At 53.1% G+C, this 25,045-nt stretch overlaps 1 protein-coding gene across 3 annotated transcripts in view; it reads left to right on the forward strand.

The window, feature by feature from the left end:
- Positions 1 to 300: 300 nt before the first annotated feature.
- The window catches only part of TFEB (transcription factor EB), a 43,459-nt gene continuing 18,714 nt past the window's right edge, over positions 301 to 25,045 (forward strand). Inside the window, exons 1-2 of one of the 3 annotated variants that reach the window (XM_069944626.1) lie at positions 301 to 553; positions 14,621 to 14,743. The gene's annotated coding sequence lies outside the window, so the exon portion shown is untranslated. The remainder of the gene's footprint in view (positions 554 to 14,620; positions 14,744 to 25,045) is intronic. The other 2 variants (XM_069944627.1, XM_069944625.1) reach the window with 2 other exon arrangements.

Here is a 25,045-nt window from a genome sequence, read left to right on the forward strand (position 1 = left end):
GTGATTACCGCACGTTATCCGTGAGGGAAGGTCACTGTCACTGTGATTACCGCGCGTTATCCGTGAGGGAAGGTCACTGTCACTGTGATTACCGCGCGTTATCCGTGAGGGAAGGTCCCCGTCACTGTGATTACCGCGCGTTATCCGTGAGGGAGGGTCACTGTGATTACCGCGCGTTATCCGTGAGGGAAGGTCCCCGTTACTGTGATTACCGCGCGTTATTCGTGAGGGAAGGTCACTGTCACTGTGATTACCGCGCGTTCTCTGGTGTGAAGAGAGGGCAAGCGCCCACAACAAATATGGCGGCCTCTGACGGGCCAAAAACTCCATTTCCCATAATCCCTCGAAATGGGGAAACTCCATCCCAGTGCGGTCGGCGGCACTCGGGCTCCCCCTGGTGGCCGAAGCGAACTCGGTTTTGACAGGAGCCGGTGACAGGGGGCGGGAGAGTCGGCCGTGAGGTGAGCGGAAAGCGGGGAGCCCTGGTGGCGCCGGCACAGTCACCGAACTACCGGAAAGTTCTAGAAGAGGCAGAAGAGGACGCGCCGGTCAGGTAACCTTATCCGTCCCGGTGACCTTCAGGGGGACACGGCAGCGCACCGCGAGAACCGACCCGGGAGCGGAGGGCAGAGTGTCGCCGCTGCGGGTAAACACGGCACCGGGCACAGTGCACGGAAGTCACCCGGGGAGTAACGGGGAGTGCCCGAGGGGGCGGGGCTCCGGTGACACCTGTCATCACAGGGACACATCCGGGCGCTGCCGAGGTTATTCGGGTCACGGCCGGTGCTGCGGGATCGGGTGATCCTCTGTGTGTGGCGGCAATCACTGCAGCACACCGATCATCACACCGATCAATGATCACCACACCGATCACTGATCACCACACCGATCACTGATCACCACACCGATCACTGAGGGGAGGGGAGGGGGCAGAAGGATCATCACACCGATCACTGAGGGGGGGGCAGAAGGATCATCACACCGATCACTGATCTATGTATGGGAAATAATCATCACACCGATCACTGATCATCACACCGATCACTGCCCTATGTATGGGGAATAATCATCACACTGATCACTGCCCTATGTATGGGGAATAATCATCACACCGATCACTGCCCTATGTATGGGGAATCATCATCACACCGATCACTGATCATCACACCGATCACTGCCCTATGTATGGGGAATAATCATCACACTGATCACTGCCCTATGTATGGGGAATAATCATCACACCGATCACTGCCCTATGTATGGGGAATCATCATCACACCGATCACTGATCATCACACCGATCACTGCCCTATGTATGGGGAATCATCATCACACCGATCACTGCTGTGGGACAGGCAGCAGACTGATCATTACATTGATCATCACACCGATCACTGCCCTATGTATGGGGAATCATCATCACACCGATCACTGATCATCACACCGATCACTGCCCTATGTATGGGGAATAATCATCACACTGATCACTGATCATCACACCGATCACTGCCCTATGTATGGGGAATAATCATCACACTGATCACTGCCCTATGTATGGGGAATAATCATCACACCGATCACTGCCCTATGTATGGGGAATCATCATCACACCGATCACTGATCATCACACCGATCACTGCCCTATGTATGGGGAATCATCATCACACCGATCACTGCTGTGGGACAGGCAGCAGACTGATCATTACATTGATCATCACACCGATCACTGCCCTATGTATGGGGAATCATCATCACACCGATCACTGATCATCACACCGATCACTGCCCTATGTATGGGGAATAATCATCACACTGATCACTGCCCTATGTATGGGGAATAATCATCACACTGATCACTGCCCTATGTATGGGGAATAATCATCACACCGATCACTGCCCTATGTATGGGGAATCATCATCACACCGATCACTGATCATCACACCGATCACTGCCCTATGTATGGGGAATCATCATCACACCGATCACTGCTGTGGGACAGGCAGCAGACTGATCATTACATTGATCATCACACCGATCACTGCCCTATGTATGGGGAATCATCATCACACCGATCACTGATCATCACACCGATCACTGCCCTATGTATGGGGAATAATCACTGCTGGGGGGGGGATCACCACACACATCACTGATCATCACCCATCACATGATTACTGATCATCACACACATCACTGATCACCTCACCCATCATACAGATCACTGCCCTATCTATGTGGAATAATCACTGCTGGGGGGCGGGCAACAGACGGATCATCTCACTGATCACTGATCATCACACCGACTGATCATCACAGACATCACACAGCATTCACAGTCTCTGATCTTTGCAGGGGAATTGTGCAATCTACAGATCGCTCACATTGTGGATATCAGACTCCCATCTCTGGCAGCTATTGGCTCTTACATGTAGCCCATCACTGGCAGGAAACCCCCTTAAAGTGACAGCGACAAATGTTATTTACATTATGGGGGGGGGGGGGGGGCAAACAGCAGCCGTGCCCCTTACCAGGTGTTATATAGAGAGACCCACAAAGCCCAGTGTGAAGCAGCCGCTCATTGTGCGACCAGGTGCGGGCGATCAGCGAGGGAAAGGGTCCAGCTGGTAACAGGGCGCAGGCCTCACCCCGATCATGCCTCTGAACCAATAACAGTTCCTGCTGGAGTTCCCCTTTAAATCTCACTATCACTCTCCCAGGATGATGCTACTCTGCAGATGATGGAAGGGAATGCGGCCGCGTCACCACCTACAAAGTGTCCGTAATCAAACACTGGTCCTGGCCGGAGTTTTGATCGCAGCTCCGACGTTCTGATCGCGGCCGTTTACCAACCCATTTTACTCCATTAGCTGCAAGGCAGCATGATTCTGGGGGCCACGTCATGTGGTACCTGACCTGAGGGGGGGGATAGACCTCGGATTCCAGATCAATGACCGATTTCCCCCGACTCCCCCATACTGCAGCAGTAGGCTCGCTGTACAGGGGAATAAGAAGAGCATGTCAGCAGCTTATCTCCCCTAGGGGCAAGGGGCCCGTTATCATGACATGCAGCCCAATCCTCCTTGTACCATATGTCTGCCATTGGTTAGTAGTTGGGAGGCATCTGAACCTTCTTGTTTTGTAATTTTTTCAACAAAATTGATGACATTTTGTCCCCTTGTGGTCTAGTCTCTGGTGGTTTTGTCTCTGGTGGTTTTGTCCACCCCCCGCCCCCTCCTATGTTCTTGTCTCTGGTGGTCTCGTCCCCCCTGTGGTCTTGTCTCTAATGGTCTCGTCCCCCCTGTGGTCTCGTCTGTGGTGGTCTCCCCCCCCCCCCCCGCCCCGCCATGGTCTTGTCTCTGGTGGTTTCGTCCCCCCCCCCCTGCCATGGTCTTGTCTCTGGTGGTTTCGTCCCCCCCCTGCCATGGTCTTGTCTCTGGTGGTTTCGTCCCCCCCCCGCCATGGTCTTGTCTCTGGTGGTTTCGTCCCCCCCCTGCCATGGTCTTGTCTCTGGTGGTTTCGCGCCCCGCCCCCCCCCCCCCCTGCCATGGTCTTGTCTCTGGTGGTTTCGCGCCCCCCCCCCGGCATGGTCTCGTCTCTGGTGATCTTGTCCCCCCTGTGGTCTCGTCTCTGATGGTCTCGTCCCCCCTGTGGTCTCGTCTCTGATGGTCTCGTCCCCCCTGTGGTCTCGTCTCTGGTGGTCTCGTCCCCCCTGTGGTCTCGTCCCCCCTGTGGTCTCGTCTGTGGTGGTCTCCCCCCCCCCCCCCCCCCCCCCCCCCCCCCCCCCCCCGCCCCGCCATGGTCTTGTCTCTGGTGGTTTCGTCCCCCCCCTGCCATGGTCTTGTCTCTGGTGGTTTCGTCCCCCCCCCCCCGCCATGGTCTTGTCTCTGGTGGTTTCGTCCCCCCCCTGCCATGGTCTTGTCTCTGGTGGTTTTTGCGCCCCCCCCCCCCCGCCATGGTCTTGTCTCTGATGGTCTCGTCCCCCCTGTGGTCTCGTCCCCCCTGTGGTCTCGTCCCCCCTGTGGTCTCGTCCCCCCTGGGGTCTCGTCCCCCCTGTGGTCTCGTCCCCCCTGTGGTCTCGTCCCCCCTGTGGTCTCGTCCCCCCTGTGGTCTTGTCTCTGGTGGTCTCGTCCCCATGGGGTCTTGTCACTGGTGGTCTCGCCCCCCCATGTGGTCTTGTCTCTGGTGGTCTCGTCCCCCCGTGGTCTTGTCTGTGGTGGTCTCGTCCCCCCCGTGGTCTTGTCTGTGCTGGTCTCGTCCCCCCCCCCCCCCCCCCCGCCGTGGTCTTGTCTCTGGTGGACTCGCCCCATGGGGTCTTGTCTCTGGTGGTCTCGCCCCCCATGGGGTCTTGTCTCTGGTGGTCTCGCCCCCATGGGGTCTTGTCTCTGGTGGTCTCGTCCCCCCTGTGGTCTTGTCTCTGGTGGTCTCGTCCCCCCTGTGGTCTTGTCTTTGGTGGTCTCGCCCCCATGGGGTCTTGTCTCTGGTGGTCTCGCCCCCCATGGGGTCTTGTCTCTGGTGGTCTCGCCCCCCTTGGGGTCTTGTCTCTGGTGGTCTCGTCCCCCATGGGGTCTTGTCTCTGGTGGTCTCGCCCCCCATGGGGTCTTGTCTCTGGTGGTCTCGCCCCCCATGGGGTCTTGTCTCTGGTGGTCTCGCCCCCCATGGGGTCTTGTCTCTGGTGGTCTCGCCCCCCATGGGGTCTTGTCTCTGGTGGTCTCGTCCCCCCTGTGGTCTTGTCTCTGGTGGTCTCGTCCCCCCTGTGGTCTTGTCTTTGGTGGTCTCGCCCCCATGGGGTCTTGTCTCTGGTGGTCTCGCCCCCCATGGGGTCTTGTCTCTGGTGGTTTCGCCCCCCATGGGGTCTTGTCTCTGGTGGTTTCGCCCCCCATGGGGTCTTGTCTCTGGTGGTCTCGCCCCCCATGGGGTCTTGTCTCTGGTGGTCTCGTCCCCCCTGTGGTCTTGTCTCTGGTGGTCTCGCCCCCCCTGGGGTCTTGTCTCTGGTGGTCTCGCCCCCCATGGGGTCTTGTCTCTGGTGGTCTCGTCCCCCCTGTGGTCTTGTCTCTGGTGGTCTCGCCCCCCATGGGGTCTGTCACAGCTCTAGGACAACCAGATATCTGTGCCACCATAAGGGAGTTCTGACCTGATGGATGTGTGGAAATGAGATTTTTGTGCAGTGTGAATTCTGGGCCAGGTCGGCCTCATCCACGTGATCCCCGCCATCGCAGTGTATGGAATAGTTGTGGTCTGGGGGACTTTATATTTTTTAGGACAGAATGAAACAGAATGAGGCATCTGTTTATAGAGATGTGAGAAACATTTGCAGAACATGAGTGTTGTGCAACGTCTGTCCTGAGATTGCAACAGATCTGGAGTGATTGTGCGAACCCCTCACCGGCCGGCTGCTGTGTGCGCACACTGGGGATACTTAAAGGGGAAGCTCACTAATGTATGTCACTGATCCCTCTCAGTGTGCCAGATAGTGCCCCCGTCTGCTGTGTCCACGGATCAGGTCAGCTAGCTGGACCACCGGATATATGTGAAGGGGCCTGACAGGTGGGACATCAGTGATATTACTACTGCGAGGTGTGAATACATGGCTACACAGCACTAAGGCTGAGTGTACCACAGGAAGATGCAGGGGTTAACGTGGGGGAGAACAATGATTGTTACGGCAGGGATGTTGCTGGGTCCGGTGGCAATGATCAGTGCAGCGTCCTACTGTTCCTGCTGTCATCCACAATCATCACTCCCCACCCGTTCTACCTTTAGTTGTAATCCCATAAAACAGAATAACCACATGAACAGAATAACCCCTTAAAGTGTACCTATCATTTGTAAAAAAAATTTGACCAGTCCGGGACGGAGTGTTCACACCTGTATGGATAGTTAGAACGAGTGGGGTGAAGATCCTGCACTGGATCCTCTCCCAGCTCTGGGTCATGTGATCAATTGGGCTCATATTGTCAAAGTTTTTCCAAATTATTGGTACACTTTTTTCTGACTTTCAGCTTCCCGGGGTGCAGGATTATTACAGCGGCCGCAAACTAACAATAATTTATCAGCATATGTTCGGCCTGAAGAAGAGCGGTGTCACCTCTAGAAACCAGTTTAGAAATGTCATTAAAGCTAGGGCTGGGCGATATTGGCCTAAATCATTATCGCGGTTAATGTTCCTGCGGTAACGATAACTAAACGATAATTATGACACACCCCTTATGTAAGCCACACCCTTTTGCAAGCCACACCCACTTGACTGTGCCAACCTGGGGATATTTTGTTTTAATAGAGTAAAAAAAAAAAACTCACCGAGCAGCAATACAAGGCTGGGCCATTTAGTCTCTTTCATTATTATTATTTTTATTATTAGGGGGTCTCGGCAGAGACCTGGATGTGTATATACAGGTATTTAGCCACTACAGGATGTGTATAAACAGGTATACAGCTATATACACACACACTATAGAACGTGTATACACAAGTATACAGCTATGTACACAGTGCAGCATCTGTATATACAGGTATATAGCCACTACAGGATACAGCTATGCGCACACTACAGGATGTGTATATACAGATATACACCCACTACAGGACATGCATATACTGGTATACAGCTATGTACACACTACAGGATGGGTATATACAGGTATACACCCACTACAGGACATGCATATACTGGTATACAGCTATGTACACACTACAGGATGTGTATATACAGGTATACACCCACTACAGGACATGCATATACTGGTATACAGCTATGTACACACTACAGGATGTGTATATACAGGTATACACCCACTACAGGACATGCATATACTGGTATACAGCTATGTACACACTACAGGATGGGTATATACAGGTATACACCCACTACAGGACATGCATATACTGGTATACAGCTATGTACACACTACAGGATGTGTATATACAGGTATACACCCACTACAGGACATGCATATACTGGTATACAGCTATGTACACACTACAGGATGTGTATATACAGGTATACACCCACTACAGGACATGCATATACTGGTATACAGCTATGTACACACTACAATATGTGTATATACAGGTATACACCCACTACAGGACATGCATATACTGGTATACAGCTATGTACACACTACAGGATGTGTATATACAGGTATACACCCACTACAGGACATGCATATACTGGTATACAGCTATGTACACACTACAGGATGTGTATATACAGGTATACACCCACTGCAGGACACGTATATACTGGTATACAGCTATGTACACACTACAGGATGTGTATATACAGGTATACAGCTATGTACTACGTCCTGTAGTGTGTACATCACTGTGTACCCGTATATACACATCCTGTAGTGGCAGTATTATGTATATATGTATACACTACAAGACTTGAATGTACAGGTATACAGCTATGCAGATTCTCCATTAAAAACACATGCACACTCAGCTAAACTGAGCATTCATGTGTATTAGAGGATCACAAGAGACAGCTGGGGGTGCAGCAGGGGCATAGCTAGGATTCATGGGGCCCCATAGCAAAAATAGACTGCATGAGGCCCCATTAATTCTGTATGAGCACCCCCCAACCTCTGGCAGCACATCGAATAGAAGAGGGGGCAGCTGGAGCGGGGGCACAGGGGACTGCAAATAAAACTGGGGCAGAGTGGCAGAAGCTGGGGGTGATAGGGCAGAAGCTGGGGGTTATCTGGGTAGAAGGGGGTGCAGAGACTGGGGGTGATCTGGGGAGCAGAGACTGGGGGTGATCTGGGCACAAGGGGGGCAGAAGCTGGGGGTGATCTGGGCAGAAGGGGGGAGCAGAGACTGGGGGTGATCTGGGCAGAAGGGGGGAGCAGAGACTGGGGGTGATCAGGGCAGAAGGGGGGCAGAAGCTGGGGGTGATCTGGGAAGACGGGGGGTGCAGAGACTGGGGGGGATCTGGGGAGCAGAGACTGGGGGTGATCTGGGCACAAGGGGGGCAGAAGCTGGGGGTGATCTGGGCAGAAGGGGGGAGCAGAGACTGGGGGTGATCAGGGCAGAAGCGGGGCAGAAGCTGGGGGTGATCTGGGAAGACGGGGGGAGCAGAGACTGGGGGTGATCTGGGCATAAGGGGGGCAGAAGCTGGGGGTGATCTGGGCAGAAGGGGGGAGCAGAGACTGGGGGTGATCAGGGCAGAAGGGGGGCAGAAGCTGGGGGGTGATCTGGGAAGACAAGGGAAGCAGAGACTGGGGGTGATCTGGGCAGAAGGGGGTGCAGAAGCTGGGGGTGAACTGGGCAGGAGGGGGTGCAGAGACTGGGGGTGATCTGGGCAGAAGGGGGTGCAGAGACTGGGGGTGATCTGGGCAGAAGGGGGTGCAGAGACTGGGGGGGATCTGGGCAGAAGGGGGTGATCTGGGCAGAAGGGGGTGCAGAGACTGGGGGTGATCCGGGCAGAAGGGGGTTCAGAGACTGGGGGTGATCTGGGCAGAAGGGGGTTCAGAGACTGGGGGTGATCTGGGCAGAAGGGGGTTCAGAGACTGGGGGTGATCTGGGCAGAAGGGGGTTCAGAGACTGGGGGTGATCTGGACAGGAGGGGGGCAGAAGCTGGGGGTGATCTGGGCAGAAGAGGGTGCAGAAGCTGAGGGTGATCTGGGCAAAAGAGGGGCAGAGACTGGGGGTGATTTGGGCAGAAGGGGGTTCAGAGACTGGGGGTGATCTGGGCAGAAGGGGGGTGCAGAGACTGGGGGTGATCTGGGCAGAAGGGGGGTGCAGAGACTGGGGGTTATCTGGGCAGAAGGGGGTGCAGAGACTGGGGGTGATCTGGGCAGAAGGGGGTGCAGAGACTGGGGGTGATCTGGGCAGAAGGGGGTGCAGAGACTGGGGGTGATCTGGGCAGAAGGGGGTTCAGAGACTGGGGTGATCTGGGCAGAAGGGGGGTGCAGAGACTGGGGGTGATCTGGGCAGAAGGGGGGTGCAGAGACTGGGGGTGATCTGGGCAGAAGGGGGGTGCAGAGACTGGGGGTGATCTGGGCAGAAGGGGGGTGCAGAGACTGGGGGTGATCTGGGCAGAAGGGGGGTGCAGAGACTGGGGGTGATCTGGGCAGAAGGGGGTGCAGAGACTGGGGGGGATCTGGGCAGGAGGGGGGCAGAAGCTGGAGGGGATTAAAGCCCTTTATTATAGACTTCTGGCCCAGTCTCGCTTTCCTTTCTTGAGCGACCGTGAGTGGGCAGTGGGATTGCAGCATCTTTCTTCCAGCTTTCCCAGGATGCCGTGCTCTCTACAATATCATGGAGTGGGTAGTCGTGCCTCCATGCTGTTACTCCACTCATGGTCTTTGAGGTCTCAGTTCTAAAGCGCCTCTCTCTCCACTGGGACTAGTGGATAAGTGTTAATGGTGGAGACAACTACTGTGAAGAGGTGCTGGAGTGTCAACAAACATTGCATTAAAAAGTCAGACAAAATTTTTTCTTAAAGTATTGTATTGCCACCCAAAAGTTATACAAATTCCCTATATACACTTATTACGGGAAATGCTTATAAAGTGCTTTTTCCCTGCACTTACTACTGCATCAAGGCTTCACTTCCTGGATAACATGGTGATGTCACTTCCTGGATAACATGGTGACGTCACTTCCTGGATAACATGGTGACGCCACTTCCTGGATAACATGGTGACGCCACTTCCTGGATAACATGGTGACGCCACTTCCTGGATAACATGGTGACGCCACTTCCTGGATAACATGGTGACGCCACTTCCTGGATAACATGGTGATGCCACTTCCTGGATAACATGGTGATGTCACTTCCTGGATAACATGGTGATGTCACTTCCTGGATAACATGGTGATGTCACCTCCTGGATAACATGGTGATGTCACCTCCTGGATAACATGGTGATGTCACCTCCTGGATAACATGGTGATGTCACCTCCTGGATAACATGGTGATGTCACCTCCTGGATAACATGGTGATGTCACTTCCTGGATAACATGGTGATGTCACCTCCTGGATAACATGGTGATGTCACCTCCTGGATAACATGGTGATGTCACTTCCTGGATAACATGGTGATGTCACCTCCTGGATAACATGGTGATGTCACTTACTGGATAACATGGTGATGTCACTTACTGGATAATATGGTGATGTCACCTCCTGGATAACATGATGATGCAACTTCCTGGATAACATGGTGATGTCACCTCCTGGATAACATGGTGATGTCACTTACTGGATAACATGGTGATGTCACTTACTGGATAATATGGTGATGTCACTTACTGGATAACATGGTGTTGTAACGACCGGACTCCCAGAGCTGTGCGGGCTGTGGCGGCTGGAGAGGATGATGGCAGAGGGATGCTCAGTGTCCCTCCAGTGCCCTGTGTCCCTCAGTGTCCCTCTGTTATCATCCTCTCCAGCAGCCACAGCCCGCACAGCTCTGGGAGTCGGGTCGTGACATCACCATGCTATCCAGGAGGTGACATCACCCTGTTATCCAGGAGGTGACATCACCATGTTATCCAGGAGGTGACATCACCATGTTATCCAGGAGGTGACATCACCATGTTATCCAGGAGGTGACATCACCATGTTATCCAGGAAGTGACATCACCATGTTATCCAGGAGGTGAAGCCTTGATGCCGTAGTAAGTGCAGGGAAAAAGGCACTTTATGAGCCTTTCCCGTAAGAAGTGTATATTGGATATTTGTATAACTTTTGGGGGGCAATACTTTAATAAAAAATTTTTGCCGAACTTCTCCTTTAAACAAGCAAAGAAATTGTAATATATCTTATAAGATAAAACACTTGTTATCAAGCGTCTGCCCGCCTGCTGCTGCTAACTTGTAAGTCACAAACACATCCAGGCAAACACACTTTCCTACAACACCATTCACATTAGGCAGGAGCATGTTGCTATGGCTGAAATTACAAAGATGCAACAGCTCACCGCTAATGGTACAGATACAGACTCAATACAGATATGAAAATAGCAAAAAGCAGCCCCCCAACCGCTAAAACAATCTCCATAAAAATAATAAGGCTCTTGGCATAGCATCTGCAAATAGTGGTGAGGTCGCCCCATGCCCGGAATGGACCTACACAAACTATGGTCTCTCCATGGCTGATAATACACCTATGCTCTGGGCATGCCCGATCCATCTCATACCAGACAAAATACCCCCAGGGTGGAGTCAATGACCAAGTGGAGGCAAACACTCCCCCCATCTAGAAAATACCCTAAAATCCAGATTATAAATGACTTTTTTTTAGCTGCAAGTCTATGGCGGGAGCAAGATTGGTGGGAGAGTTCCTGGGAAAACACAGAAAGACAGCTAAATAGCGTATAGTCCCTGCTTGGCCACAGCAGCAGAGGTCTCACACAAAGGTTCTTGGTGTTTGTTCATACCTTACAGCGGCTGCTGCTTTGCACTTAGTCCTTGTGCAGTGTGAACACAACCTTCCTGTCCTCCTGTCCAGGTCCCATGTGTGTAACCAGCAGAGACTCCAGACCAGAGCTCTCTCACACACAGTCTCCCAGCTCGGCTCTGTACGATGAGGAGGCCTAAAAACCTGGAATGGCCCATTAACTCCAGTCCGGTCCTTGAGTTCTCTGCATCACTATGAGCAAGACCAGCTGAGAGGAGACGACTTTCCATCCAGCAACAACCCCAGACTGTGTCACAGCACGTAGTATATCAAAGAAATCCATCTACTAGGTCTGAGACATAGGAACATAGAAGACTGTTGGCAGTAGACGCTTCCCGATCCATCTAGTCCAGGCATGGGAAACCTTCCGCCCTCCAGCTGATGCAAAACTACATTTCCCATCATGCCTGGACAGCCAAAGCTTTGCTTTGGAACAGCTGGAGAGCCGAAGGTTCCCCATCCCTGATCTAGTCCGCCCTATTAGTATTTCCCTTCTTATTATCTTAGGATATACGTACTGTATTTTCCTGCATATAAGATTATTTTTTAACCCAGAAAAATCTTCTCAAAAGTCAGGGGTCGACTTATACGCCGTCTGCCGTCTTATAGGGGGGGTGTCGACTTATACGCCGGCTGCCATCTTATAAGGCGGGTGTCGACTCATACGCTGGCTGCCATCTTATAGGGCGGGTGTCGACTTATACGCCGGCTGCCATCTTATAGGGCGGGTGTCGACTTATACGCCGGCTGCCATCTTATAAGGCGGGTGTCGACTCATACGCTGGCTGCCATCTTATAGGGGGGGTGTCGACTTATACGCCGGCTGCCATCTTATAGGGCGGGTGTCGACTTATACGCCGGCTGCCATCTTATAAGGCGGGTGTCGACTCATACGCTGGCTGCCATCTTATAGGGCGGGTGTCGACTTATACGCCGGCTGCCATCTTATAGGGCGGGTGTCGACTTATACGCCGGCTGCCATCTTATAAGGCGGGTGTCAACTCATACGCTGGCTGCCATCTTATAGGGGGGGTGTCGACTTATACGCCGGCTGCCATCTTATAGGGCGGGTGTCGACTTATACGCCGGCTGCCATCTTATAAGGCGGGTGTTGTCTTATAGGGCGGGTGTCGTCTTATAGGGCAGCTGTCGTCTTATAGGGCGGGTGTCGACTTATACGCCGGCTGTCGTTTTATAGGGCGGGTGTCGTCTTATAGGGCGGGTGTCGACTTATACGCCGGCTCTCGTCTTATAGGGCGGGTGCTTAAAAACTTTAGATCTGAACTGAAGAATCTGCCGTCGCCACATACAGTGGGGGGCGATAAAAAACGGCCACATCCCCGACGTATGCAGCGTATGTATGAAGCGCAGAGTGAGCTGCAGGCGTCCGGTGTATGGAAAAAAAAGATACGGTAGAGAGTCGCCTTGCCCAGAAACACACCTTTCTATCACCCGCCTGGCCGCCCTTGTATCCTATCGCTATTACTGTACCTCCTTCTCCCATCTCGCTGCTGTCTGATGTTTTGGAAGACAGTAGTCATATATTTTAGCTGGAAAAGTTGTGGGTCGTCTTATATGCCAGAAAATACTGTATATACCAAGCAGGTTTACATTCACTTACTGTAGATTTACCAACCACATCTGCTGGTCCATTTTTCCAAGCATCTACTACTCTTTCAGTAATATTTTCTCATGTTGCTTCACGTATTTCCCCCTATAACCTCTCACTGTGTCCTCTTGTTCTTCTTAAAGGGGTACTCCAGGAAAAATCTTTTTTCTTTTAAATGAACTGGTGTCAGAGAGTTATATAGATTTGAAATTTACTTACAAAACTCTCCAGTCTTCTAGTGCTTATCAGCTTCTGTATGTCCTGCAGGAAGTGGTGTTTTCTCGCCAGTCTGACACAGTGCTCTCTGTTGCCACCTCTGTCCATGTCAGGAACTGTCCAGAGGAAGAGAGATTTTCTATGGGGATTTGCTACTGCTCTGGACAGTTCCTGACATGGACAGAGGTGGCAGCAGAGAGCACTGTGTCAGACTGGAGAGAATACACCACTTCCTGCAGGACATACAGAAGCTGATAAGTACTAGACTAGACTGCATTTTTTTGTAAGTAAATTTCAAATTTATACAACTCTCTGACACCAGTTGATTTGAAAGAAAAGGATTTTTATCTGGACCTGGATACAGTATCGCTGTTATACAGCTGCCTTCAGGAGACTGGACCTGGATACAGTAAGTATAGCTGTTATATAGCAGCCTTCAGGAGACTGGACCTGGATACAGTAAGTATAGCTGTTATATAGCAGCCTTCAGGAGACTGGACCTGGATACATTAAGTATAGCTGTTATATAGCTGCCTTCAGGAGACTGGACCTGGATACAGTAAGTATAGCTGTTATATAGCCACCTTCAGGAGACTGGACCTGGATACAGTAAGTATAGCTGTTATATAGCTGCCTTCAGGAGACTGGACCTGGATACAGTAAGTATAGCTGTTATATAGCAGCCTTCAGGAGACTGGACCTGGATACAGTAAGTATAGCTGTTATATAGCAGCCGTCAGGATACTGGACCTGCATACAGTAAGTATAGCTGTTATATAGCTGCCTTTAGGAGACTGGACCTGGATACAGTAAGTATAGCTGTTATATAGCAGCCTTCAGGAGACTGGACCTGGATACAGTAAGTATAGCTGTTATATAGCAGCCTTCAGGATACTGGACCTGGATACAGTAAGTATAGCTGTTATATAGCCGCCTTTAGGAGACTGGACCTGGATACAGTAAGTATAGATTTGTTACAAAGAATGAGAACTAAAAAATAATGAATGTAAATTGTAAACCTGCTTTATATCACATCCCTTTTGGATTTAGATTTGGAAAGTTGTAATGACAGGGACTCTGTAAAGGGCAGTCAGTGCCCCATGAGAGATTACATTGTAGGTATTTCATATATAATGGGTAAAGGGGTTGTTTCGGAAGCAAATGACAGGTGAAGCCCCTTTCTTCCTGGCCACTTCCAGTGCTTCCAGGTCTCAGTGGTAAGCCTTCTGACGCAGCAGCATTCATGTGTAGCGAGCGCCGGGGATCAAAAGGCTTCAGCTGTCTTTTAATTCTGTAACGTTTGAGCAGTGTTTCTATTCCTTCCAGGTTCCATGTGGATTGTCTATTGTAATGTAACAGGTTAGCTCCTTTATTTTGTGCAGATTTGGGTGTGTATATGAGTAACTTCCTGGTAACACAAATTGAGGAAGCCGAGCCGTCTGATGTGAGGATTGCCCAGAGACGCAGCAGACTGAACAGCGCACAACATTAAAGTGACATTTAAGGTTTGTTAGATGGAAAGCCAAAGCTGTGTTAGTTTACCGAGGGCAAAAGACAAGATTCCCGGCAGCTTCCAGGTCCAGGATTGTTGCAGTTCACCGTGCGCACATATATGAATACACACAGTATATATATATATATATATATATATATATGCACTTATTGTCATTTTGTGGTTCATTCACATTGTGCATTTGAAATATCTAGGGTCTTTGTCTACAAGACTAGAGTCATAGTCTACGTGTCTCCATTTGGTCTGCTGCTTGGTGATATACATTTTATTTAGTGTGGTGGAATGGTGTATCCTAGTGTTTACCGGCGGCTTGTCCCGATGTTTACAGTCGGTGCATCCCTGTGTTTTCAGGTGGTGTATCCATATGTTTACCGGCGGCTTGTCCCGATGTTTACAGGCGGTGCATCCCAATGTTTACAGGCAGTGTATCCCCCATGTTTACAGGCAATATATCCCGATGTTTACAGGCGGTGTATCCCTATGTCTACAGGCAGTTTATCCTGATGTTTACAGACAGTGTATCCCAATGTTTACAGGTGGTGTATCACAATGTTTACAGGCAGTGTATCCCAATGTTTACAGGCGATGTACATCTGAAACATAATATGAACCCAGGATTTAGAGTTTGTCTCTTGCTCCTCCTTAGTTAGACCCTTAAAGTGACTGTACCACCAGGTCCAGGCTGAAGCACTGGAGGCGGGCCGACCCACCCTTAGTGGGAGGAAACCCTAGCCCCTCTATGATAGGGTTCCATTGATTCTCGCGTCATGGAGGGGCTGGGGTATCTTCCCAGTAAGGGTGGGTTGGCCGGCCCCCAGTGCTTCGGCCTGGGCCTGGTGGTACAGTCACTTTAAAGAAAGACTTTTTTTTTTTCTTGTATCTATGGGTGGGGTAAAGATAAAGAGATAAGTCCGCTCAGCTCCTCCCATGTCGGAGCAGGGATCTGCAGCATTAGGCCTCATTCACATGTCCAGTGTTTTTCATGGAGCGTGATTATGTCCGCTCTGTGAAAAACAGTCTTGCATCCTTTTGGATGCACTGGGTTTGGGTTTGAGGGAGCTGTGACAGGAGTGGGTGAGATGGGAGTGGGTGACAGGAGCAGGAGAGATAGGAGTGGGGAAGATGGGAGCGGGTGACAGGAGTGGGGGAGGGAGACTAGAAACAGGAACGGGTGACGAGTGGGGGAGAGATGGGAGCGGGAAGACAGGAGTGGGGGTGAAGGGGTCCGTGACAGGAGCGGGGAGATGGAAGCAGGTGACAAGAGCAGGGGAGATGGGAGCGGATGACAGGAGTGGGAAGATGGGAGCAGGAGAGATGGGAGCGGTGACAGGGGCAGGGGAGATGGGAGCGGGTGAAAGGAGCAGGGAGATGGGGGCAGGGGAGATGGAAGTGGGTGCGGTGACAGGAGTGGGGAGATGGGAGCGGTGACTGGAGCAGGGGAGATGGGAGCGGTGACAGGAGCGGGGAGATGGGAGTGGTGACAGGAGCGGGGAGATGGGAGCGGTGACAGGAGCGGGGAGATGGGAGTGGTGACAGGAGCGGGGAGATGGGAGTGGTGACTGAGGCAGGGGAGATGGGAGCAGTGACAGGAGCGGGGAGATGGGAGCCGTGACGGGCAGGGGAGATGGGAGTGGTGACAGAGGTAGGGGAGATGGGAGTGGTGACAGAGGCAGGGGAGATGTGAGCGGTGACAGGAGCGGGGAGATGGGAGCCGTGACGGGCAGGGGAGATGGGAGTGGTGACAGGAGTGGGAAGATGGAAGCAGGGGACAGGAGCGGGGAAATGGAAGTGCGTGACAGGTGGGGGGGAGATGGGAGCGGGTGACAGGAGGGGGGGGAGAGATGGGAGTGGGTGACAGCAGCAGGAAAATAGGAGCAGTGACCGGAGCGGGTGACAGGAGAAGGGGAGATGGGAGCGGTGACAGGAGCGGGGAGATGGGAGCGGTGACAGGAGCGGGGAGATGGGAGCGGTGACAGGAGCGGGGAGATGGGAGCGGTAACAGGAGTGGGGAGGTGGGAGCGGTGACAGGAGCAGGGAGCTGGGAGCAGTGACGGGCAGGGGAGATGGGAGTGGTGACAGGAGCGGTGAGATGGGAGCAGTGACAGAGGCAGGGGAGATGGGAGTGGGAAGATGGGAGCGGTGACAGAGGCAGGGGAGATGGGAGCGGTGACAGGAGCGGGGAGATGGGAGCAGTGACGGGCAGGGGAGATGGGAGTGGTGACAGGAGTGGGAAGATGGAAGCAGGGGACAGGAGCGGGGAGATGGAAGTGGGTGACAGGAGGGGGGGAGATGGGAGCTGGTGACAGCAGCTGGAAAATAGGAGCAGTGACCGGAGCGGGGGAGATGGGAGTGGGTGACAGGAGCGGGGAGATGGGGGCAGTGACTGGGGCAGGGGAGATGGGAGTGGTGACAGGAGTGGGGAGACTGGAGCGGGGAGATGGGAGCGGTGGCAGGAGCGGGGTGATGGGAATGGGTGGCAGGAGCTGGAAGAAGGGGCAGGGGAGATGGGAGCGGTGACCTGAGCGGGGGAGATGGGATCGGGTGACAGCAGCGGGAAAATAGGAGCGGTGACCTGAGCGGGGGAGATGGGAGTGGGTGACAGGATCGGGGAGATGGGAGCGGTGACAGGGACAGGGGAGATGGGAATGGGTGACAGGAACTGGGAGATGGTAGCAGTGACAGGAGCGGCGGAGATGGGAGCGGTGACAGGAGCGGGGGAGATGGGAGCGGTGACAGGAGTGGGGGAGATGTGAGCGGGTGACAGGAGCGGGGGAGATGGGAGCTGTGACAGGAGTGGGGGAGATGGGAGCGGGTGACAGGAGCGGGGGAAATGGGAGCAGTGACAGGAGCGGGGAGATGGGAGCGGGTGACAGGAGCGGGGGAGATGGGAGCCGTAACGGGCAGGGGAGATGGGAGTGGTGACAGGAGTGGGAAGATGGAAGCAGGGGACAGGAGCGGGGGAGATGGGAGCAGTGACAGGAGCGGGGAGATTGGAGCAGTGACAGGAGCAGGGGAAATGGGAGCAGGGACAGGAGCGGGGAGATGGGAGCAGTGACAGGAGCGGGGGAGATGGAAGCAGTGACAGGAGCGGGGGAGATGGGAGCAGTGACAGGAGCGGGGAGATGGGAGCAGTGACAGGAGCGGGGAGATGGGAGCGGTGACAGGAGCGGGGAGATGGGAGCAGTGACAGGAGCGGGGGAGATGGGAGCAGTGACAGGGGCGGGGGAGATGGGAGCAGTGACAGGAGCGGGGGAGATGGGAGCAGTGACAGGAGCGGGGGAGATGGGAGCGGGTGACAGGAGCGGGGGAGAAGGGAACAGTGACAGGAGCTGGGCAGATGGAAGCGGTGACAGGAGCGGAGAGATGGGAGCGGTGACAGGAGCGGGGGAGATGGGAGCAGTGACAGGAGCGGGGGAGATGGGAGTGGGTGACAGGAGTGGGGAGATGGGAGTAGTGACTGGGGCAGGGGAGATGGGAGTGGTGACAGGAGTGGGGAGACTGGAGCGGGGAGATGGGAGCGGTGGCAGGAGTGGGGTGATGGGAATGGGTGGCAGGAGCTGGAAGAAGGGGCAGGGGAGATGGGAGCGGTCACAGGAGCGGGGGAGATGGGAGCGGTCACAGGAGCTGGGGAGATGGGATCGGGTGACAGCAGCGGGAAAATAGGAGCGGTGACCTGAGCGGGGGAGATGGGAGTAGGTGACAGGAGCGGGGAGATGGGAGCGGTGACAGGGACAGGGGAGATGGGAATGGGTGACAGGAACGGGGAGATGGTAGCAGTGACAGGAGCGGCGGAGATGGGAGCTGTGACAGGAGCGGGGGAGATGGGAGCGGTGACAGGAGTGGGGGAAATGTGAGCGGGTGACAGGAGCGGGGGAGATGGGAGCTGTGACAGGAGTGGGGGAGATGGGAGCGCGTGACAGGAGCGGGGGAAATGGGAGCAGTGACAGGAGCGGGGGAGATGGGAGCCGGTGACAGGAGCGGGGGAGATGGGAGCAGTGACAGGAGCGGGGGAGATGGGAGCGGGGGAGATGGGAGCAGTGACAGGAGCGGGGGAGATGGGAGCAGTGACAGGAGCGTAGAGATGGGAGCGGTGACAGGAGCGGGGGAGATGGGAGCGGTGACAGGAGCGGGGGAGATGGGAGCAGTGACAGGAGCGGGGGAGATGGGAGCAGTGACAGGAGCGGGGAGATGGGAGCAGTGACAGGAGCGGGGGAGATGGGAGCAGTGACAGGAGCGGAGAGATGGGAGCGGTGACAGGTGACTGGACGCCAGTCGGATACATATTAGGTTTGGTTTATACCGCATTTTGGCCTGACTTATAATGACCTGCTATGGTCTATCTGTATGGGAGTATATAGTCAGTCCTGAATGGGTTTTTGCCTTCTGGTCTTAGATTTCCACTGGCTGTAATAGAAAGTATATTGTGTTGTGTAGCCCTAGGGGTGGCAGCAGGACGCTATACCATGGGGGCAGAATGTATGGGGATGTCCTTATCCTGATTCCCATAACAGTAGTGGATGCCCGTGTATACACATGTACAAAATGTTTTATGCCCCAGAATACTGAATGAGGTTGCAAGGTCCAGCAAGAGCAGTAAGGGATATACAGAGATATACAGGGCTATATAAGCTATCAGTGACCATGGACAGGTCCTGGGGTGACATAGTAGTGAGTACGGCCGGGTTCACACTGCGCCTTTTGCAGTCCGCAGATCAAAACACTCATCAAAATGCATCTGGTTTTTATAACGTGCACAAAAACATGGTCAGCCACGAGGATGCATTTTGATCTCAGTTTTTTTTAATCCTTTTTTTTTATAATGAAAGTCAAAGGAAATACGAATCACAATGGATGCACACAAATGGATCAGTTGTTTTCATTTGTTTTTTTAAAAACTTTTAGCAAAAAACGGATGAAAAAACATGGACTGCAAAAACACGTATGTACACTGACAAAAACGCGGTGTGAACCCGGCCTTACACATATGTACAGTGAGATAATGCAGCCCTTGTGATCACTGTATACGATAGGCGATGACGCTTGTGCCGGTGGTCGGAGTTCTTTGCACACTATAAAGCTGACTGCGTGTCTGCCGCTGCATTGGTGTCACACTGAGTCAGACAGAAAGCAGAAGTTACACACAAACAAGCTGAGCTGAGGCAGAAGAGAGCTATTCCTGGCCATTGACTCTCCACCCAGAGCTCGTAGCCCCCTCCTACGCAGAGGACTGGCACTGGCACACTCACTCACACACACGAGTATATAGGTGCACTCTCACCTACATCTCACAGCAAGGTCAGATGGGAAGGAACGCATCCAGTATACACAATGGCTCTGCTGACCGCTCTGTGGCTGGACACTATGACATCTGTGTTGCACTAGCATTCAGCGTGTCCGGGGGGGGGGGGGGGGGGGGGGGATAGTGACAGATTAAAGGCATCAGTGTAAGAGGAGACGGCCCTGCTCCGTGATAAACACGTTCTCGCCCTCACAATGTGCACACGCAGCAGATCTTCTCTCGCCTCCATTCTTTTTCGTATTAGACGCTCAGGTGCAAACGTTCTGCTTCACCGAGCAGCCAAAGCGGGTTTTTTTTTCTTGCTTAAAGCAGGGACAGAACCTTCTGGATAAAATGTAACCGAGCACATTGTGTGCGGTGAGGGCACGGACTGTTCTGGGCCGCTTCCTCAGTCTAGGGCAAACTAATGCACATTCATGTTAGAAGGCAAAAAGATCTCCGGGATATTCAGGCAGAGATATCAATTCACTACGTCCCCGGCCCTTCTTAATCCTGAAAGGGAAACCCCAGCAAAAAAGTTTTCCTTCAAATCCACTGGTGCCAGAAAGTTATTCAGATTCGTAATTTACTTCTACTATCAGCTGCTGCAGGAAGTGGTGTATTCTTTCCAGTCTTCCAGTACTTATTAGCTGCTGTATGTCCTGTAGGAAGTGGTGTATTCTCTCCAGTCTGACACAAGGCTCTCTGCTGCCACCTCTGTCCGTGTCAGGAACTGTGCAGAGCAGCAGCAAATCCCCATAGAAAACCTCTCCTGCTCTGGACAGTTCCTGACATGGACAGAGGTGGCAGCAGAGAGCACTGTGTCGGACTGGAGAGAATACACCACTTCCTGCAGGACATACAGCAGCTGATAAGTACGTGAGGACTAGATATTTTGTTATAGAAGTAAATTACAAATCTGTATAAGTTTCTGACACCAGTTGATTTAAAAGAAAAAACATTTTTTGCTGGAGTGCGGTCTGGATTGTCCCAGTCCTGTAGATGAGAAGTCTGGAGAGCTGCTGCAGGTGACAGTGACAGGCAATGTAATGGTCATCACTAGACGTTGGCTGATATTCTAAGATTCTTGTACGGTCTGTTTCTATTATCTATGCAAAGTACCGTATTTTTCGTTTTACAAGACACACCCCTGGTTTAGACAAGTGAAAACGGGGAAATATATATTTCATGCTAATTAAAGGGAAAAAAGACTGACATATATAGATTTTACGCTCCCCATCCCTTGATGGCCGTTTGTATTTCCCACCCGCCAGCTTAGGCCGGCGTCTTCTGTTCTCCGGCGCTTCCTGCTTCTTCTGCAGTAAATGGGACAGAAAAGGCTACTACTACGCATGCACACCGACAACCTTATCATTGGCTGGAGCGCATCACATGGCTTCCAGCTTGCTCAGCCAATCAGGGTGGGAGGGCTCTGGACAGTTATACAACTTTGTGATGTGTTTTAATTAAGGGGGAAATAAACCTGTTGCAGTGAAGGGGTTAATGCAGCTCTGCTACATTCAAACACACACACAGCTCTGCTACAAAAACATATCCACAGGCACACACACCTCTTCTACATCACCGTACACACACACACAGCTCTGCTACAAAAACATCCACAGGCATAAACACCTCTTCTACATCACCGTACACACACACACAGCTCTGCTACAAAAACATATCCACAGGCATACACACAGTTCTGTATCAATATACCTACACACACACCTCTGCTACATGACCATTAGGGAAGGTCTGACACTGTCGGCCGCCCTGCCTGCCAATTATAAGACACTCTTTAGTAACATATTTTCTTGCTTAAAAGTGCATCTTATAAAGCGGAAAATATGGTGAATTACACAGTGCAGGTGGTCAGGGCGGAGTCCCGGCTCCTGTATGTTACACAGTGCAGGTGGTCAGGGCGGAGTCCCGGCTCCTGTACGTTACACAGTGCAGATAGTGAGGGCGGAGTCCTGGCTCCTGTATGTTACACAGTGCAGGTAATGAGGGCGGAGTCCCGGCTCCTGTACGTTACACAGTGCAGGTAATGAGGGCGGAGTCCTGGCTCCTGTATGTTACACAGTGCAGATAGTGAGGGCGGAGTCCTAGCTCCTGTACGTCACATAGTACAGGTAGTGAGGGCGGAGTCCTGGCTCCTGTATGTTACACAGTGCAGGTAATGAGGGCGGAGTCCCGGCTCCTGTACGTTACACAGTACAGGTAGTGAGGGCGGAGTCCTGGCTCCTGTATGTTACACAGTGCAGATAGTGAGGGCGGAGTCCCAGCTCCTGTACGTCACATAGTACAGGTAGTGAGGGCGGAGTCCTGGCTCCTGTATGTTACACAGTGCAGGTAATGAGGGCGGAGTCCCGACTCCTGTACGTTACACAGTACAGGTAGTGAGGGCGGAGTCCTGGTTCCTGTATGTTACACAGTGCAGATAGTGAGGGCGGAGTCCCGGGTCCTGTACGTCACATAGTACAGGTAGTGAGGGCGGAGTCCTGGCTCCTGTACGTTACACAGTACAGGTAGTGAGGGCGGAGTCCCGGCTCCTGTACGTTACACAGTGCAGGTAGTGAGGGCGGAGTCCCGGCTCCTGTACGTTACACAGTGCAGGTAGTGAGGGCGGAGTCTCGGCTCCTGTACGTTACACAGTGCAGGTAGTGAGGGCGGAGTCTCGGCTCCTGTACGTTACACAGTACAGGTAGTGAGGGCGGAGTCCTGGTTCCTGTATGTTACACAGTGCAGGTAATGAGGGCGGAGTCCTGGCTCCTGTATGTTACACAGTGCAGGTAGTGAGGGCGGAGTCCTGGCTCCTGTATGTTACACAGTGCAGGTAATGAGGGCGGAGTCCTGGTTCCTGTATGTTACACAGTGCAGGTAATGAGGGCGGAGTCCTGGCTCCTGTATGTTACACAGTGCAGGTAGTGAGGGCGGAGTCCTGGCTCCTGTATGTTACACAGTGCAGGTAGTGAGGGCGGAGTCCCGGCTCCTGTACGTTACACAGTACAGGTAGTGAGGGCGGAGTCCTGGTTCCTGTATGTTATACAGTGCAGGTAATGAGGGCGGAGTCCTGGTTCCTGTATGTTACACAGTGCAGGTAATGAGGGCGGAGTCCTGGCTCCTGTATGTTACACAGTGCAGGTAGTGAGGGCGGAGTCCTGGCTCCTGTATGTTACACAGTGCAGGTAATGAGGGCGGAGTCCTGGTTCCTGTATGTTATACAGTGCAGGTAATGAGGGCGGAGTCCTGGCTCCTGTATGTTACACAGTGCAGGTAGTGAGGGCGGAGTCCCGGCTCCTGTACGTTACACAGTACAGGTAGTGAGGGCGGAGTCCTGGTTCCTGTATGTTATACAGTGCAGGTAATGAGGGCGGAGTCCTGGCTCCTGTATCTTACACAGTGCAGGTAATGAGGGCGGAGTCCTGGCTCCTGTATGTTACACAGTGCAGGTAATGAGGGCGGAGTCCTGGCTCCTGTATGTTACACAGTGCAGGTAATGAGGGCGGAGTCCTGGCTCCTGTATGTTACACAGTGCAGGTAGTGAGGGCGGAGTCCTGGCTCCTGTATGTTACACAGTGCAGGTAATGAGGGCGGAGTCCTGGCTCCTGTATCTTACACAGTGCAGGTAATGAGGGCGGAGTCCTGGCTCCTGTATGTTACACAGTGCAGGTAATGAGGGCGGAGTCCTGGCTCCTGTATGTTACACAGTGCAGGTAGTGAGGGCGGAGTCCCGGCTCCTGTACTTTAGCCAGTGCAGGGGGGAAGAATGCGGCCGAGCGCTTCACTCCCTGCTAGATTAGCCCAAATCCTACAACAAGTTGGATTGAGCGGCAGTTAAAGTGTACAGCCACATGTTTTTCCGGCTGTGTCTAGCAATCTGATCAAAATGTTTGACCCGTGTGTGACAAGCTGGGGGGCTCTAGTATAGCATTAGCAGTGGAGTGGAAGGCTGGGGCAGAGGCAAGCACCTTTCTAGGATACTGAAAACTTGATACATTGGAGGAGCGCTGCCACATTGTAATGGTCAGCGGCCCTAAAGGGACATCCGGAGGAGCACCCAGAGCAGGACTGCCCCCTGTGCCCAGTAAGCAGCGTTGCCTTGTGGACTATACTGTTTGGCTGTGCATCATCCCACACAGGTCTGTACCCTTGTCTTCTTGGCCAGGCTTTGTTCTTTGCCCCTTTTCCTGTGTCCCCGTTCCGTCGGGCTCTGTCCCCGCTCCAGCGACCTGTGTCCCCACTCCGTCGGGCTGTGTCCCTGTTCCAGCGGCCTGTGTCCCCATTCCCGTTGGCTCTGTTCCCGTTCCTGCGGCCTGTGACCCTGTCCTGTCGGACTGTGTCCCATGGGCTCTGTCCCCATACCCGCTTGCTGTGTCTCCGTTCCGACAGGCTCTGTCCCTTTTCCCGCGGTCTGTGTCCCCATTCCGTTGGGCTGTGTCCCCCTTCCTGCGGGCTCTGTCCCTGTCCCGTGGGCTCTGTCCCTTTTCCGGTGGCCTGTGTCCCTGTTAAAGCAGGCTGTGTCCCCGTTCCAGCGGCCTGTGTGCCCGTTCTTTATTTCTGCCTGAGGCCCCGTTCCCGCGGCCTGTGTCCCTGTTCCTTATTTTTCGGCCTGTGTCCCCGTTCCCACGGCCTGTGTCCCCGTTTCTTATTTTGGCCTGTGTCCCCGTTCCCACGGCCTGTGTTTCCGTTCCTTATTTCTGCCTGTGTCCCCGTTCCTTATTTCTGCCTGTGTCCCTGTTCCTTATTTCTGCCTGTGTCCCTGTTCCTTATTTCTGCCTGTGTCCCCGTTCCCGCGGCCTGTGTCCCCGTTCCTTATTTCTGCCTATGTCCCTGTTCCTTATTTCTGCCTGTGTCCCCGTTCCCGCGGCCTGTGTCCATGTTCCTTATTTCTGCCTGTGTCCCTGTTCCTTATTCCAGCCTGTGTCCTTGTTCCTTATTTCTGCCTGTGTCCCAGTTCCTTATTCCGGCCTGTGTCCCCGTTCAAGCGGCCTGTGTTTCTGTTCCTGCGGT

This window comes from Dendropsophus ebraccatus, chromosome 11 (genome assembly GCF_027789765.1).
Source record: "Dendropsophus ebraccatus isolate aDenEbr1 chromosome 11, aDenEbr1.pat, whole genome shotgun sequence".
Classification (NCBI taxonomy): domain Eukaryota; kingdom Metazoa; phylum Chordata; class Amphibia; order Anura; family Hylidae; genus Dendropsophus; species Dendropsophus ebraccatus.